Raw genomic sequence first — 17,797 nt, forward strand, 5'->3', positions numbered from 1 at the left:
GCCTTGCAGGGGGGTCTGTGCCGCAATGAAAAGGCAGGCAGGGATTTATTCCTCAAGCCTGAAGCTCTAGGATATACGCGAGAGCTTCAGGCTTCAGGCCTTGGCTTCTAGTGGGCTGGAGTTAGCAGGGCACGAAGCCAACGAGAGAAGGCCAGGAGAAAAGGCCTCCTGTGCTCTTTGCAGCTCCGCTGCGAGCACGTTTCCCCACACGCCAGCTGGATGCCTCATCAGCTGTTCTCCTTTCCTTCGGAACAACCGTGTGTTCCGAGGAAATCCCTGCCGCCTGGAGGAGCCACAAAATGGATGCCGTTGCCATGGAGACCTCGACATCAATAACTGCTGCCGCGCAGTTCACCGCCGCAGGCCCAGGCTCCCATTTGCTGTGTCCGCCTGCCCGCCCCTCCCCTCCTGCTTTAAATGGAGGGGGAGAGGGCCGAGAGGCGAAGCCGACGAGAGAAGGCCAGGAGAAAAGGCCTCCTGTGCTCTTTGCAGCTCCGCTTCGAGCACGTTTCCCCACACGCCAGCTGGATGCCTCATCAGCTGTTCTCCTTTCCTTCGGAACAACCGTGTGTTCTGAGGAAATCCCTGCCGCCTGGAGGAGCCACAAAATGGATGCCGTTGCCATGGAGACCTCGACATCAATAACTGCTGCCGCGCAGTTCACCGCCGCAGGCCCAGGCTCCCATTTGCTGTGTCCGCCTGCCCGCCCCTCCCCTCCTGCTTTAAATGGAGGGGGAGAGGGCCGAGAGGCGAAGCCGACGAGAGAAGGCCAGGAGAAAAGGCCTCCTGTGCTCTTTGCAGCTCTTCGCTGCTCATCTGCCGTTTGCCCGAAACCTACGCCGCACCCAGAAGGTAAGAAGCTCTACCCTTGCAAGCTTCTCTCCAACCCCTGCACCACCTCAAGGCGCTTCAGGTTGCGCGCCCGTACTTTGAAAGCTGCCTTCAGTTCACAGCCCATTCCCACGAGTAGCCGTAGTACGCGGCTATGCTCACGCACTGTACAACCCTCCTCACTCGCTGATAAGGCCAGGCACCCCCGCAAAACCTCAAAGCCTGCATCCACTTCAAGTACTAACAACACAGCCACCAATAAAGTACTTAACTTTTCGTATAATTATACCGCCTCCATAACCAATGTGATTACAAATGTGTCCACCACCGCTGAAATTGTGACCCCCAGTGTACAATCTGTGATTTGCAATTCTTCTACCACCATTTTGAATGCTAGTGTGCCAAATGCTATACCACATGTGTCCACCACCTCCGAAAATGTGACCCCCAATGTAAAATCTGTGATTTGCAATTCTTCTACCACCATTTTGAATGCTAGTGTGCCAAATGCTATACCACATGTGTCCACCACCTCCGAAAATGTGACCCCCAATGTAAAATCTGGGTTGTGCATCTCCCTTAACACCCAGAGCTCAACCCCCCCCCTCCACCAAACCCTCTCTCATCATGAACCCCCTCTCAGGCACTACTGAACCCCACATGAAATGCGCCATGATTAATGCTAGGACCATCAATGCCCACGCCCTAGACATACACGACCTCCTAACCTCCCACAACCTAGATCTACTCATGATCTCAGAAACATGGCTACATGAGGCCTCCGGCCCGGCACTATCCCTCGCCCTACCCCCTGGCTATTCCATAACTAGACAAGACCGCCTCTCCAAAGGTGGAGGTGTAGCAATTATTGCCAGAGACTCGCTCTCTATCAGAAAGATAGAGAAATCCCTGACCAACAACAACAGCGACTACCTCCAAGTTAAAATAACCCCCTGTCGCCATTGCACCATTACTGTGCACACCATTTACCGCCCTCCAGGCCCAACAGGAGACTTCCAAGCCTCTCTCATCCACCTCCTCTCCGACAACCTCAAAAAACAGTCTAAAGCCATTTTCCTCAGGGACGTCAATCTAGGGCTCCGGGATAGTAAGGACGTAGCAGCCAAATCCCTTGACTCTGCCCTCAATGCTCTAGGCTACAAGAACACCATCCTTAGCCCTACTCACACTCCGGGCAGAACGCTTGACTGGATAGCACAGCATAATTGCCCACTCATCATTACAGGTAACAATCCCACCCCGTGGTCTGACCACCAGATCATCACCTTTAGCATCCTCACCACTAGCTCCCCTGCTGCCCCCTTGCCTCAACCGCGCCCACCTTGCCTCGCCAGAAGCTCCCGCCAGCTCACTAAGGAAAGACTACTGCCCTTCCTCCAAGGCCCAGCCTTCAGACCACCTTTTTCATCAGACCCAGAAACACTCGCAACAACCTATGATACTGCCATCAAAGCAGCTATCAACTCCATTGCCCCTCTCAAACCACGCAAATCCAAACCCACTACCCATTCCAACTCTTGGTTCACACCTGAGCTCCTCACACTCCGCAACGAGAAAAAAGCTGCACTCACACAGTGGCAAACGTCCCACTCTGAAAAAGACAAGATGATCTTTAAAGCCCTATCCACCAAATACAAAAAGGCAATCACCCAAGCAAAGGACAAATCCTTTGAATACAGAATCTCGGAAGCCCAATCTAGCACAAAAGAAATCTTCGCCATTTTCAGAGAGCTCGAGACACCCACTCCAGTCCCCCAGAATCTCACCAAAGACAAAGACTGGTGTGACAAAATACAAACGGCCATGCAAACCAAATTAAGCCTCCTCAAAAGCAAAATACTAGCCACTAAACAAGCCCTACCCAGTAGGCATATCCCTATCCCATCACCCGCCCCGGATCCCCCCTACTCTTCTCCTAAAAACCCATCCAAGAAAAAGACATCATCAACATTATGAGGAACATCAAGCCCTCTAACTGCAAAGGTGATGCATGCCCAGCCTCCATTATCAAAGACTGCACGGAAGCGCTAGCGCCCTTCCTAACAGCCTTTGTGAATGCCTCCTTTACCACAGGGAAAGTCCCCGCCTCCCTCAAGGAAGCTTGGGTCCGACCTCTCTTGGAAAAACCAACTCTCGATCCCACCACCCCCAACAACTACAGACCTATCACCACTGTCCCATTCCTCCTCAAAATTTTGGACAAAGCAGCCTACTTGCAGGTCCAGCACTTCATTGAAGAGAACAAACTCCTTGGACTCCGCCAATCTGGCTTCCGCCCTAGACACGGGACCGAAACCGCCCTACTTGACTTGAAAAACCAAATGGACGATGCTAGAGACATGGGTAAACCAGCACTTCTCCTACTCCTTGACCTATCCGCGGCATTTGACCTCGTGGATCATGGCATCCTATGTCACCACCTTTCCTCCACCGCCAAATTCTCCCCAGAGGCCACAGCTTGGATCACCTCCTTCTTACAAGACAGAACCATGCAAGTATTCTCTGACCTAGCCACCGCATCACCAACTACTATACTTTGTGGTGTACCCCAAGGCTCCTGTCTCTCCCCCACCCTGTACAACATCTTCACACGACCGCTCTTCCTCATCCTCGAAGCTATGGGCATCTCATACACCAACTACGCCGACGACACCCAGATCCTCCTCACTCTCACAGGTAACTATGACATCGACTCCCTGACCCTCAACAACCTCTACAACACCATCTAAGCCTGGATGGCTGACAACGGACTATGCCTCAACTCTGACAAGACGGAACTCCTCCTGGTAGGTTCCCCCGACACGCTAAAAAACCTAGATGTCCAATTTAGCCACTTCACCATTGACTCCATTAAAATCCCGGTCTCCGATTCTGTCAAAACTCTGGGAGTCTACCTGGACTCCAGCCTATCCATGGATAGACAAGTCAACGCAATAGCATCCGCAGCTGCATATCATGCTAAACTTATCAACGCAATCAGGTCCTTTCTATCCAAAGAGAACTGCACCAACATAGCCAGAGCCATCACCGGCTCCAGGCTAGACTACTGCAATGTACTCTTTCTAGGAACCTCCAACAAAAACTTAGACAGACTACAAGTAATACAGAACAATGCTCTCCGGGCAGCCCAAGGCATTGCTAAAAGAGAACACATCTCTGAAGCCAGAAAACTAGCCCACTGGCTCCCAATAAAGGAAAGGATCGTATTCAAAGCCCTGACACTGACACACAAGTGCATTCACTTCACTGCTCCTGCTTACCTTTCTCAAAGGATCCACCCTGTCTCCACCACCAGGCCAACCAGATCCCCGTACACCAACATGCTCTCTGTGCCACTAGTAAAAAGAGTAAAAGCGGGTGGATCCAGCTTCCCCTACCATCGCGCCCACCCTCTGGAATGCCCTACCTCCCACCATCCGTGGCGAGGACTCCCTCACCACCTTCCGCAAAACACTGAAAACTACCCTCTTCACATAAGGACCGACACATCAGCACAAATACTTATCATTTATGTTTATAATATATGCCCAAATGCAATATTTGTAACAACAGTATGATTTCCTGTACTACTCATAATGTGTCAACAATCGCTATCATATGTACCATGTAACTAAGTTATTGCAAGTAACAGCGCCTCAATGCCCCTGGGCTGCTTGCGCGCTATATAAATTTAAATTAAAAAAAAAAAAAAAAAAAAAAAAACACATAACGGAGCCCCATTACTCCCCAGTCTTAGACACAATTGTCATAGCCTGCCGGGGCTAAGCCCCAGCCCACTTGAAGTCATGGTTCTTCCATTTGAGAGTCCTATATTGGGGCATTTGACCAGGGTCTCCTTATTCTAAAACTGACAACCCTATGTAGAAAAGGAAAGCCTACCAACCGGAGAACAGAATTTAATCCCAAATCTTTCTTTGATATCAGCAACAGGAATGCATCGCCACAACACAGTGCCCCACTTGTCTGTGTGGATTATGTGAGAATCCTGAGGGTATTCTCACTTCTGAACCCCTTGGATCCTCTGTGCAGTTGGCCAGGGAAAGGCCATCGCTATTGGATCCTAAACCTGGGGGCGGAGAAGCGAGGGAGGATCACCTGGGTGGCGGTACCTTGAGGAGTAAGAGTGGGGTATCCTTGGGCGAGACATGGTATCCCCTTTTCCTACTGACTACCAACCCAACCCTGCCCCAACCTCTATGAGCCATTATAAGGCACCTCCACTCATTTCTCCACCACTGACAATTGACAATACTGGGACGAAGAAAGAGGCAACTAAGAGCAATGAAGACTATGCTCTTTTACCACTCTAGTACTGGGACGAGGAAGATGCCTACTAAGAGTAGTGAAGGTCAGGCACGTCCCTTTAATTGTGGTCAGGCAAAGTAGAACAATCATCCACACCTACAGCCTGTTCCAGGACTGCAGGTGTAGAAATGGAGCCTAACCCAGTGGGGCGGGGGAACGAGAGAATGACCACCAGGAGGCTGGTGCAGGAAGCAGAGGACCCTTCATCCTGGCATGGGAGTGGAAACTCCCTGGAGCAGAGCAGGAAAGGTGAAGGAAGCCGTGCTGGAAGGCTGCCCCTTTCCTTTCACTTCAATGTGCTTGTTACCCTGTGGTGGAGGACCACCCCAGGAGAGTGTGAGGGGCAGGAACGGGTTTGTGTCCTCCTTCATGGTGCTTTCACAAATGGTGTTGGAAGAGGGATGCAGCTAAACCAAAGAGAGAAGGCCGCGTGATCTGTGCTGCAGAATCAACTTTCAAAGCGACCAGCGAGTTTCCAGAAATAGAGAAACCTGGTGCACGTGTGTTAACTTGAATGTTTCTTGAAATACTTTGTTTCGAAGTGGTCACGTGTAGAGAGATGCACGTTTTCAAAGGTCTCCGGACATTGAATGGCTCATTAAAGGGAAACTAACAAATGTACTTGTCAATTACTTAACTAAAAAGAGATGCTTTATACCGGAGTGGTCGAGTGTGGCAAAGCACACGTTTTCATAAGTCTCTGAATGCTGAACAAACTAATTAAAGTGAAATTACCACTTTTATTTGTGAACTATTAAACAAGGGGAAATATTTTACATTGGAGTGACAGTGGGTGGCAAGAAACACGTTTTTAAAGGTGTCCAAGCGTTGAACGATCTAGTTAAAGTGAAAAAAAACTATTGAATCAAAAAATGAAGGGAAAAAGAACCCTAATCTCAAGACTTCATTATTGAATACCGAATTGAATTAAAACTTTTACCATTAACCAGATGAAAGTCAATAATAGGAGTGGAAGTTTAAACCCAAGACAAACTATCATACAGTGAAGTGCTAAAATGAACATAATTTTAAACCAACCACGGTATGCTGAAATAGAAGGTGATTTGTAAAGAACAGTGACTTTGTTTTCAACATGTGTGAAAGCTACAAAATCAACCAAGCTGTGTATTTGACAACAACATTTAACTAAATTGTGGAAGACAAGAACATTTTGTGTTTTAGTGTGACATTTGGAGCTTAGGAAGGGAAACCTGAGTTTTGACAAAATGAACACTTCAAGGCTGTTTGAATTATATGACTTGGAACTTGGGGAAGGGTACCCAGAGTCGTAACTTGGGGAAGGAGACCCTGAGATCTGAAGAGACTAATTGTTTCTAACTCCAAGAAAGGGAAATTTGAGACTTTGCTATGTGAAACTGTTTTATACTTGGGGAAGGGAGCTGAAGAAAGCTGCGAACTGGAAGAAGCTCAGGACTTTGTGTTAAACACGGGTCTTCTTTGGGTTGCCGACATCCCTGCACATTTTATGGTTATAGATGAGAGGGCAAGCGTAGGTTTTGTACACAGACATTCCTAAATTGAACTCTTTGACTCCGATTTTCCTTAGTTTTAGGTAGGGAAATCTCACATTATCATACAGTAAATTAGGCTTTTCTCCATCCTGACATTTAAGTTGATAAAGTTTATTGTTTTGAAGCTGGAATCTGTTGGCTGGGTCCTCCTTCAAGATGCATTCAGAGATGGTCTTAGAAGTGGGATGCAGCTCCACGAATACAAGTTGGAGGACCCTAAAATTTGAAAAGTTGAGGGCCAGAGCATCCGACCCCTCAGTAGCAACTAAATGTTCTATCGGGTTTGATATCTGCAGTAGTAGGAATGAAACAATTCCCCCAGATGAAAGACGATGAATACCCACTGACCTAATAATGATTCCACCCCCAATACCTAAATCGGCCTAGCACCTAAGTTAGGGTTAGCATGAGAATATGGGATTGATGTTTTAGCAGTGGTGATAGACCCAAATTTCTGATGTGATGTTAAAGTGTTGTTACAAAATCACGGAAAGAAACCCTTTCAAGTTTCCCAGTAATAGAAAGAGCAATGCTTCTCGGATTTACAGGAGAAACAGAGTAGGAAAGCCTTGATAGGGAAACCCCATGGTCTGGGGCTGCGAATGAGTCCATGGCCTTTCCAACCCAAACCCTGAATTGGGAAAAAATATTCAGGGATAATCAACTACCCCTCCATAATTAGCCACAGCTCAAAGAAATGATCCCTTTCTGACCAAAGCCTTTTCACAAGTGGTTTCAGAAAGGGATGGACATGAAAGAGAGAAGCCCATTTTCCTTCCGAAACAAGGGTTTCTCTATAGATGAAGCACCTCCTCTGAGGATAAGGTGAAACTACATTTGGTGATCCCAGGGAGTCATATAAAGATGGTCTTGGAGAAAGCTGTCACATTTGACAGAAGTTCACCGAGACCACTGAAAACTTCAAACTTATTTAAGAGAAAGTTTCTTCTGATTTGGAATAGACGCAGACATTAAAACTATAATGCAGACATGCATGACTTGCCAGAAAACGAGCATTCCCATAGTATTGGACTGTTCCTCTAATGGATTAAACTCTCAAGGGATAGAGGTTGGCCAAAACTTTTTCTATAATTTTGGGGGGAAATAGCAACTTTTCCAACCAGAGGGATCATCCGATAGGTGACGTTTTCCAGGCTTTGAACACAGAGGCTAGCCTTCCTATTAGGAGGTCTGTAGAAGGGAATGACTTCCATCTTTTTTGTCCTCATGATTGTCGAGTTCCAGAGAGAGACAAAATAATATCGCTTTAGACGTACAGCTTGATTTTCCCTATGGTTTGGGCATTTATATATTACCACCTAAAGGAAAAGGATCACAGCTACAGGCTATGCTCTCATGAGCAGAGTTCAAATGCTGTCTCCTGAATTTTTCTGATGACCCCATTGAGATCAAACGTGGAGAGTTAATAGGAATTCCGAAGTATGAAGTCTCATACGAACCTTCTTCCTATCCAACTTCGAGAGAGAGTTATCGGAAGAAAGTCTACGATAAGGAGAGGCAAAGTCTTACCTCTGATCCTTTAGAAGAAGAAAAACAAAGATCCTGTGGGGGAGGTATATTGTCAGAATTACCCACTACTTCAGAAAGTTTGAGAATCCCAAAAGTTAGGGACAAAGAGGATGAGTACTTAACCTCACTTAATACTTTTCAAAGGGCCCTAGAGAGTCACAGTCAGTCATCATGTAATGTTCCATCTTCCCCATCAAAATTACTTGATATCCATCTTCATCAGATGATGATATCTTTAGGACAAGGGGCCATAAGAACTGAATCCCTGCAAGAACAAGTAAAGAAGGGAGAGTACAGGCAGTAATAAACCCATTTCTTGATCCATATCAGAATTGTTACTCTTGTAAAGAGTATGGGCATATTGTAAAAAGTTATCTATTGAATGTAGGCAATCTTCCCAACCTTCCGTCATCCAGGGAACCCGATCAGACTCAAAGAAGACCCAATGGGTTTTTATATACAAACGAGAAAACCTTATATAAAATTTCTGTTATCGTAGAGAAAAAATAATTCGGGCAAAATTAAGACACTGGAAATAAGGAGAGTGCCATAAGAACAGAGTTACTTCCCCAGGGGTGGAAAGAAGTGGGAGAAGAGAGGGTAACTTGTTTACATGGCCATACAAAAAGTTACCCGTTAACCCAAATCTCCATTATCATTTTGGGAAAGAAAATAGATCCGACTGTGGCAGTGATTTCAAGTTGCCAACTCAATTGCTCCTGTGGAGAGATATAGCCCAATTTGATCAATGGTTTTCGCGGGTAGCCCACGTGATTTCTAAAAATTCTATAGTTGGACCTCCTTGCCTTATGAAACTAGAACCTCCCCAATTGAAACGAAAAGCTAGTAAGGTGGAATAAGTTACTTTGTTAGAGACAAACTAAATATCCCAACAAAGAGTATCCAACCTAAGGAATATGCTGGGTTTCTTGGAGAGTCATCCTGGTTGCTCCACAGAAGAACCCTGAGAGGATCAAGAGCAAGATGAGGTACAATTCTCCTCTAGGTTTCCCTGTGAAACAGCCCTGGCCAACTCGCATTGGGAAAGGATATGTGAGAAACCTGAGGGTATTCGCACTTCTGAACCCCTTGGATCCTCTGCCCAGATGGCCAGGGAAAGGCCATCACTATTGGATCCTGACCCAGGGGACGGAGAACCGAGGGAGGATCACCTGAGTGGCGGGTTCTTGGGGAGTAAGAGTGGGGTACCCTTGGGCGAGACACTGTATCCCCATTTTCCTATCGACCACCAATCCTGCTCCAACCTTTATGGGCCATTAGTCTCCGGCGAGGGCGCAATCCGAATGAAAGCCATTCTGATTGGCCCTCGCCGAGCCATTACCAGGCCGGGAATCCCTCAGTCGGGATTCCACGGCCTTTGTCCCCGGCATGGGGCGTGGCAGCCCCTCAGCCAATGAGGATGCTCAAAGCGGGGCCATCCCTGCTCCGAGCCTCCCTGTGGCTGAGAGGCTACCTTCACCCCCCGCCAGGAACGGAGGTAAGGCTTTTTTTTTTCCTCCCCTTTCCTCCCTCCTCCCACCTCCCTACCCCACTTACCTTCTATCCCTTGCTCCCCGGTGGGGGACGATGACAGCCTCCTGCCGTGTGGAGACTCGGAGCGGGGTCTTCCCCGCTCCGATCCTCCTCATGGCTGGAGGCTTCCATCATCCCCCGCCGGGGACCCAGGCACTTTGTTTTTTTCCGCCTTCACCTCCCTTCCGCCCTCCCAACCGCACTTACCTTCTTTTTTGTCGGGAGCGGACGCGCTGGAAACGCTTCTGTTTCCAGCGCGTCCACTCCCGATGGCCGCCATGGAAAGGGAAAACAGACTCTGTTTTCCCTTTCCCGGCGGCCATTTTCTTTGGCTTATTTATTTATTTTTTTTTTAAACGCTGCAGCGTATGGGACCAAAAAAAAAGAAGCTTTTAGTAACCCGGGCGCACAGTTTTTGCAGGCCACCTTGTGGCGGGGGCATTACCGACTCTGGTAATGCCCCGTGGCCTTTGCTATAACTATGGGCCCCGGGGCATTACCTGAGTTGGTAATGCCCCTGCCGCTTCAGGCATTTTGCTTTATTACAAGTCAGCTCCCCTCATTTCTCCACCACTGACAATTGACAGTACTGGGATGAAAAAGAGATAACAAGGACCAGGAGGCCGGTGCAGAAAGCAGAGGACCCTGCAACCTGGCGTGGGGCCGTGCAGCAGAGCAGGAAAGCTGAGGGAAGCCGTGCTGGAAGGCTGCCCCTTTTCCTTTCACTTCAACATGCTTGTTCCCCTGTTGAAGGACCACCCAAGGAGCGTCTGTGTGATCTGCGCTGCAGAATCAACTTTCAAAGGGACCAGTGAGTTTCTGGAAATACAGAAACCGGGTTTGCGTGCGTTAACTTGAGCGTTTCTTGAAATACTTTGTTTTGGAGTGGTCGCGTGTAAAAAGATGCACGCTTTCGAATATCTCCGGACATATAGCATTGTACTGCTCGTAGTGTGTGAAGTAACAATCCTAAGAAATGTACGTATATTTATCTTCCTGCCTTGTTTTCAACTAATCTCCCTCTAAAGAGTGCATTAGGTAAGGTGATGACACCCCTGTACTGTGGAACGGTTTGAATGAGGGTTCTGAGGATGGCACCACTAAGAGGACAGGTAAGCCTCTCACGACCTGAACGTGAAAGGGATTGCACTACACGTCATCTTGTTGGAACTGCACCCAGAGAAACTGTGGAGCACTTTGCTGCAAAACGTACCTATGTTGCAGCCCCCCTCCTTCCTGGCCATATAAGACACTCGCTCGCTTGTCACTTTACAGTAATGTGTTCAACACAGACCCAGTAACATACCGTTTAACTCATGAATATCAAAGTTGCCATGCTTAAATCCTGTTTCTTTGTTCGTGTGAATCATATGCCAAGCTCTGTACTTGCCCAGTAATCCGTTGAGCAAACTGTGCAGCGCCAAAGCACAGCAGGTTTCTAAAAGAGGGCAGATCCCGCTCTGTTGAGTTAAATAGTTCATTCAATTTACAGTGGTTGGTAACTTATACGACTAACAGAAACTACAAAGTTAGGTGGCAGCATTTCACAATACATCGAGCCCTGTGTGCTCACTATTCCATAAATCGTGCTGTTTTCACAATTTAGTGCAAGCTTCCTTCACTCCATGCGTGTCAAGGACCAATGTCATTTTCGTTTTCTCTGGTTTTGGCCTGAATTGGGAACATTGTCGGGTGGTGGATAAACACTGCTGAAGAGAAGAGCCCTGTGGCGCTGCCCGATGACTGGGCGCACACGCGACGGCGTGACGTTGCACGCTGCTGCGTGCAACATAAATAAACGGGGCGTTCCCATCCGCGACACGACCGGGAAGCCCGAAACGAGAGGACGTCTCCGGCTGAGTCCTTCGGGGTTGAGGCTTACGGAAGGGGCTGGGGAGTCCCGACCAACCCCCAACAGTGGCGACAAGTGGGGGAAACAATGACTGGGCCCGGCGGTGACTTGACTGGCAATTTTTGTGTATTTGCAGCGAGGTCACCTTGAGACTTCGCTCCGGCCCGCAGGCCGTGCGTTACCCACGCGGCTGGCGGCCATTTTGTGGATCAGGCCGTGAAACTTCTCCTAGCTCCGGTTTGAGCTGAGAAGTGCATCCAGGCCTAATTTTTGGAAATCCTGCTAGCAGGCAGTGATACCTGCATGTGACTTTGCCCAGTTGGTGATTTGGCATTTTCCTGGGTCTCCTACGTCGAGTGCAGGCAAGAAGGAGGGCTACAATGGCTGGGCCTGCATAGCCCATATTTCTTTCTTGTCCTAATTTTTGGAACAGCTGGAAGCTGAGGCTTCTCTTCATCTTCTTCATCATCATCATCATCATCATCATCATCATCATCATCATCATCATCATCAGACTGGTGGCCTCACTGATCTTCATCCTCTTCATCATCACAGAGGTGTGGTGCAGCAGCTGTCTTTCTTCAATGGTGCTAGCTGGAGGCATTTGGACTTGGTGTTTGAGTTGCGGCCCCTGTCCTTCACGCTGGGGGTGCCTGTGCGCTCGAACAAATGAGTGATACTGAGGACCAGGACGGAGTCGCGGTGCAGCGGCCTCCATGTGCGCCAGCAGCACCTCAAGGTTTGCTGCCTCCAGTGCAGCCGGCACAGCAGCCTCCAGGTGGTCAGGCAGGCCCTCAAGGTCCTCTACTTCCAGCGCAGCCTGTGTCAGCACCCGTTGTTCAGCAGATTCTCCCTGTTATGGCTCAGGTACGTGCACAGGCGGCTCTGCAGCCCATCCCAGAGTTTGATGTATCGGGCCCACCTTCCAGCTTGGGGCCCAGATGGAGGAGGTGGGTGGACCGCCTGGACATGTACTTTCGGGCTGCCCAGGCGGTAGATGATGATACCCGGCTGGCAACTATGCTGTACTCGGCAGGTCCATCTGTCCAAGAGACTTTTGAATCGCTCCCGCCAGGGGATGGATCCTATGATCAGGCGAAGGCCGCCCTGCAGGCCTACTTCCTGCCTCTCGCCAATGCGGATTATGAATGTTTTGTCATGCTCTCTGCCAAACAGAAAGACGATGAGACTCTGGACACTTTCTATGGGCGCCTAAGGCGTCCCTCGCTGGCCTGCGCTTGGGGTGATGCGGAGGACATGATCAGGACGATGCTGATTCAGGCTTGCTCATCAGGCAAATTAAGGCGCCAGGTGCTAAGGGAGCCTGGAATTACACTTCAGCGCATCCTTGAACTGGGGAGGTGCCATGAGGTGTCGGAGGCGAGTGCTGCTAGAATGGAGGCCGGGTCGCGCCCCATCAAGACCGAAGAGGTATGTGCGATGTGGCGAGGTGGCAAGGGCACCTGAAGACCTGGCGGCAGTCCCCGGGATCGAGCCGGTAGGGCAGGAGAAATCTACCAAAAAATGTGGGTATGATCTGCCCCACCCTGCTGAGTGCCCTGCGGCTGGAAAGACCTGTGGACGGTGTGGGATGCCAGATCATTTCTCGAGGGTCTGCAAAGCCGCAATGCCAGTATTGGTACCGAGGGGTCGGGACGGTCCAGTCTCAATCGCCAGGGTCGACCATCCAACGTCGCTCAGGTAGATCAGACTGAGGAGGATGCCCAGGTGGAGGAGGCTGAAGAAGAGGAGGAAGAGAACATCTTCTTTGTCTCGAGTGTGGGGATCCTGAGAAGTAAGAACAGGAGACAGCCAAGGTGCGTGGTTGAGGTGAACCGATCTCCAGTCCCTGTGCTTGTGGACACTGGGGCGTCGGTAAATGTAATGGCCCGTGGACACTATGATGCCATGAACCAGCCCCCCAAACTGGCTGCTCCCAATGCCCGAATTTTTGCCTTTGGTGGTGTTGACCCCATCCCTCTGGACGGTGTGTTTGTGGCAAAAGTAGAACATGAGGGCTCCCAAATCACAGCACGATTCTACGTGACACCGGTGAGCACCAACACGCTGCTCAGTTGTGCTGCAGCAGAGGCCCTCGGCATCGTCAGCTTCGCATACTCTTGTCTATTTGGAGGACATTAATGACTTGCTCGAAAAGTATGCCGTGCTGTTCAAGGGGATCGGGCAGATGGCCGGTGACCCAGTGAGGTTACACATTGATGAGTCGGTGCAGCCCATTGCCCTGAAACAGGGTGCCGTTCCACCTCTGAACTTGTCGACAAGGAACTGGACAATTTGGTCAATCTTGACATTATAGAAAAGGTGGAAGGCCCGACACCCTGGGTGTCCCCAATAGTGGTGGCACGGAAGCCTAAACAACCCAATGCTGTGAGAATCTGCGTCGACATGAGGCTCCCGAACAAGGCCATTAAGAGAGAGAGGCACCTCACCCTGATGATTGACGACATTGCGGAGGTACAGGGCGCTCCCTTCTTTTCGAAACTGGACCTTCGAGCGGGCTATCACCAGGTTGTCCTCCACCCCGAGTCGAGGTACATTACCACCTTCACGACACACCGAGGGCTATACCGCTACAAGAGACTAAGCTTTGGTGTGTCCTCGGCGGCGGAGGTGTTCCAGAACATTATTTGGGGCGCCCTGGCTGATCTACAGAGCGTTTTAAACATAAGCGACGACATCCTGGTGTTTGCCAGAACGGAGGTAGAGCAACTGAGGCGGTTGGCGAAGACGTTCGGAAGACCGCAGTCCTTGGGACTCACCCTCCACAAAGAGAAGTGTGAATTTCTCAGACCATCGATAGAATTCTTTGGTTTTGTATTCAAAGAAGGGGGGGTGTCTTCTGATCCCCGGAAGGTGCAGGACATAAAGAAGGCGCAGCCTCCGGAGTCCGTTTCCGAGGTGCGAAGCTTCCTAGGCATGGTCACATACTGTGGACGATTCATTAAAAATCTGGCCTCCAGATCGGAACCGCTCAGGGCACTGACCAGGAAGGATGTCATCTGGAACTGGGGCCCGCTAGAACAGGCGGCTTTTGATGACATAAAGGGTGCCCTGACGGCTGAAGACACCATGTCCTTCGATCCTGCGCTGCCTTCAGAGATCATCGTCGACGCCAGCCCATTCGGCCTGGGCGCTGTGCTAACACAAATTGACAGTGGCGGGGGCGTCTGCCCGGTGGCATATGCCTGCAAGGCCCTGTCCGATGCGGAGCAGCGATACTCACAGATCGAGCGTGAGGTGCTGGCAGTACTGTGGGGATGCCGGCACTTCCGGCTCTACGTCCTTGGACGCCGGGTGACAGACCACAAGCCGCTGCTTCCCATCCTAGCAGGGTCGTCATCCAAACCACCGGCACGCATTGAGCGGTGGATGCTCGCCCCTTTGGAGTATGGAGTCACCTTGGTATACCGGCCAGGGGCGAACAACGCTGTAGACTATCTTCCCAGGCACCCTGGGGCGTATGCAGGCGAAGTCCAGGACGCATATGCAGAAGAAGCAGAAGAGCACGTCCGGGTGGTGGTGGAGGCAGCTGCAGCGCAAGATGAGTGCTTCCAGATCCTAAGACACTCGATGCAACAGGGCTCCTGGAAGTCGGTGCTGGAGGCTCTGGCGGGGCGCACCCAGGACGCCAGGACCGGACTTGAGCAACTATGGAAAGTCTGGGAGGAGTCATCGTTCTCGACATTTGGCCTTCTGCTCCGCGGATATCTGATTGTGGTGCCCTAATCGAAGGTGGACGAGGTGATCGCTTTGGCTCACCGGGGTCCTCAGGGTGCCGCCAAAACCAAGGCACGCCTACGGCTGAAGGTGTGGTTCCCTGAGCTAGAACGCAAGGTGGATGACTTTGTGGCAGCCTGCGTTTGGTGCCAGGCGGCATCTCCCCTGCACCGGGAACCTACAATAGAGACAATTCTGAGGGGGACGCGCCCTTGGGAAATCGTTCATGCCGACTTTGGATCCACCACCATGGGCACCCATTTCCTAGATCTGGTCGACGAGTACTCTAGATACCCTGAGGTGGAGTTTGTGGACTCTGTGGCGTTTGAGCACGTCGTGGTGGCCGTGGAGAAGGTGTTTGTGGCCCATGGTTTCCCATGCACGCTGTGCTCGGACAACGGGGCGCCATTCCAGAGCGAATGCTTCTCTGAGCTGATGGAGAGCTATGGGGTGGTGCACAGGAAAATCATGCCCCTCTGGCCCCGGGCCAATGGCGAAGTGGAACGGCTCATGAGGACTCTAAATAAGATCTTTAGAATTGCTCAGGGGCAGGGGCAGTCACTCCAGAGAGCCCTGTACCAGTTTCTGAGGGAGTACCGCACCACGCCACATGCATCCACTGGAGTGGGCCCGGCTGAGGCATTTTTCAAGCGGTGTCCTCAGGGTTTGCTACCGGAGGTAGGAGAGAAAGAACCTGGGGTGATCAATGACCAACAGGTCGAGATGGACCGGCGGCTGAGGATCGAGCAAGAGAACGCTCGGAGAGGACTTCGCCCGCAGCGGCTGGAGCCTGGCGATGAGGTGTTCATTCGGAATAGGCATCCCCATGGGAAGCTCTCCCTACCATATGAACCGGAACCGCTGGATGTCGTTGCAGTCCGGGGATCCATGGTGACTGCATCGGACAGACGGTCGGCGGTAACTCGCAATGTGAGTTTCTTCAAGAAACTGCGGGATCCAAGAACTTATCCACCTCCTGATCCAGACCCAGGAGAGATCCCTGAGGACAAAAGGGAAACACCCTGCCTGCCTGAGTCCCCGGCCCGGGGCATGCTCCTGGACAGATCACCCGTGCCGGAGGTGAGCAGGAGGTACCCCCAGAGGGCTGGGCGAGGGAAGCCTGCTCACCTCAGCGATTACGTGTTGGGTCACCTGGCTGTTTGTCCTGAGGATGAGGACTGTTAAGTAAGGGGACCCGGGTGGATGTCAATAAAGGGGTGTTTTGAACATGGGGTTTTCGTAAAGTGTTAAGGATTCATTTTGGTTTGTTTTGCAGTGTCTAGTGTTAGCATTGTTATTGTTCTCCTGGAAAAAGGAGGAGTGTGACGCTGCCCGATGACTGGGCGCGCACGCGGCGGCGTGACCTTGCACGCTGCCGCGTGCAACATAAATAAACCGGGCGTTCCCGGCCGTGACAGAGCGACCGGGAAGCCCGAACCGAGAGGACGTCTCCGGCTGAGTCCTTCGGGGTTGGGGGCTTACGGAAGGCGCTGGGGGTCCCGACCAACCCCCAACCCCCAACAAGCCCGCTGCAAGGAGAGCGTGTCTTCTTCCTTCCTTCTCTCTCACCCCATGGCTAGGCTATAGGGCTGGTGGTGCTGCTGCGCCAAAGAAAAGGATCAGCTGGTGCAAGAGGTCTCCCCTTCCCTCCAACCCTGTGTGAGGACTGCTACCACCTGGGTGATCATAGAGGTGAGGCATGGAGTAATGGGTGTGTTGGCTCCTTGAATCAAAACTGGAAGGCCTACATCTCCTTTGTATTTGAATGTTCTGTATGCGAACATGCTAGCCAAAGTTCCTACTGTTCAGGGGCGCCGAGTACGCGGGTGCTCTGGGGCCCCCTTCAGGAAAGGCCAGTGGCATGAAAGTCCCCATATGTTACAATGGCGATGTTCATTACCTAATATCTGGGCACCGCCAGGGAAAATCATTAGTTGGCTTCTGTGGGAAGGGGGTGGACACCGAAGAGAACGAAAGGGAAGGAACGGCAATGGAAAGTACAGTCCACAACACGGGGAACACGAAATTGCTTGGATGGTGCAGGACAATGTAGCCACAGGAGACAGAGGGGAGACATGATGAAAGCACATTGAGAAGAAGAAGGCGGAGGAGAGAGTCAAGAACGAAAACTCACCAGAGAGGGATACATTACACCAAACAAGAGGGCTCGTCGAGCCCCTGCACCGCATTTAAATGCGACGCCCAATAATTCCAAACACAGAACTGCACCCACGATGGAAACACGGATGCCTCTTCCAACCCCTTGCCACTGAGCGTCCATTCCTTCCCATCATATGCCCTTAACTTCACATTCTCGTGACCTGTCCCTTGCAATTATTTAGTGAAAGGGACATTGTTCCTGCCTCCCTGCCAGCGGAGCGTCTGACACCAAGATAGTAATTTGGGAATGCATGCATCGACTAACCCACGACGGCCCAATGATTAAATATCAATG

The 17,797-nt window shown here is 50.7% G+C and overlaps 1 protein-coding gene across 2 annotated transcripts in view; it reads right to left on the minus strand.

The window, feature by feature from the left end:
* The window catches only part of LOC138566960 (atypical kinase COQ8A, mitochondrial-like), a 349,117-nt gene that overhangs the window by 288,136 nt on the left and 43,184 nt on the right, over window positions 1-17,797 (minus strand). The gene's annotated exons all lie outside the window — the stretch shown is intronic.

The sequence above is a fragment of the Ambystoma mexicanum genome, chromosome 2p, assembly GCF_040938575.1.
Source record: "Ambystoma mexicanum isolate Mex_15411 chromosome 2p, UKY_AmexF1_1, whole genome shotgun sequence".
Taxonomy (NCBI): Eukaryota; Metazoa; Chordata; class Amphibia; order Caudata; family Ambystomatidae; genus Ambystoma; species Ambystoma mexicanum.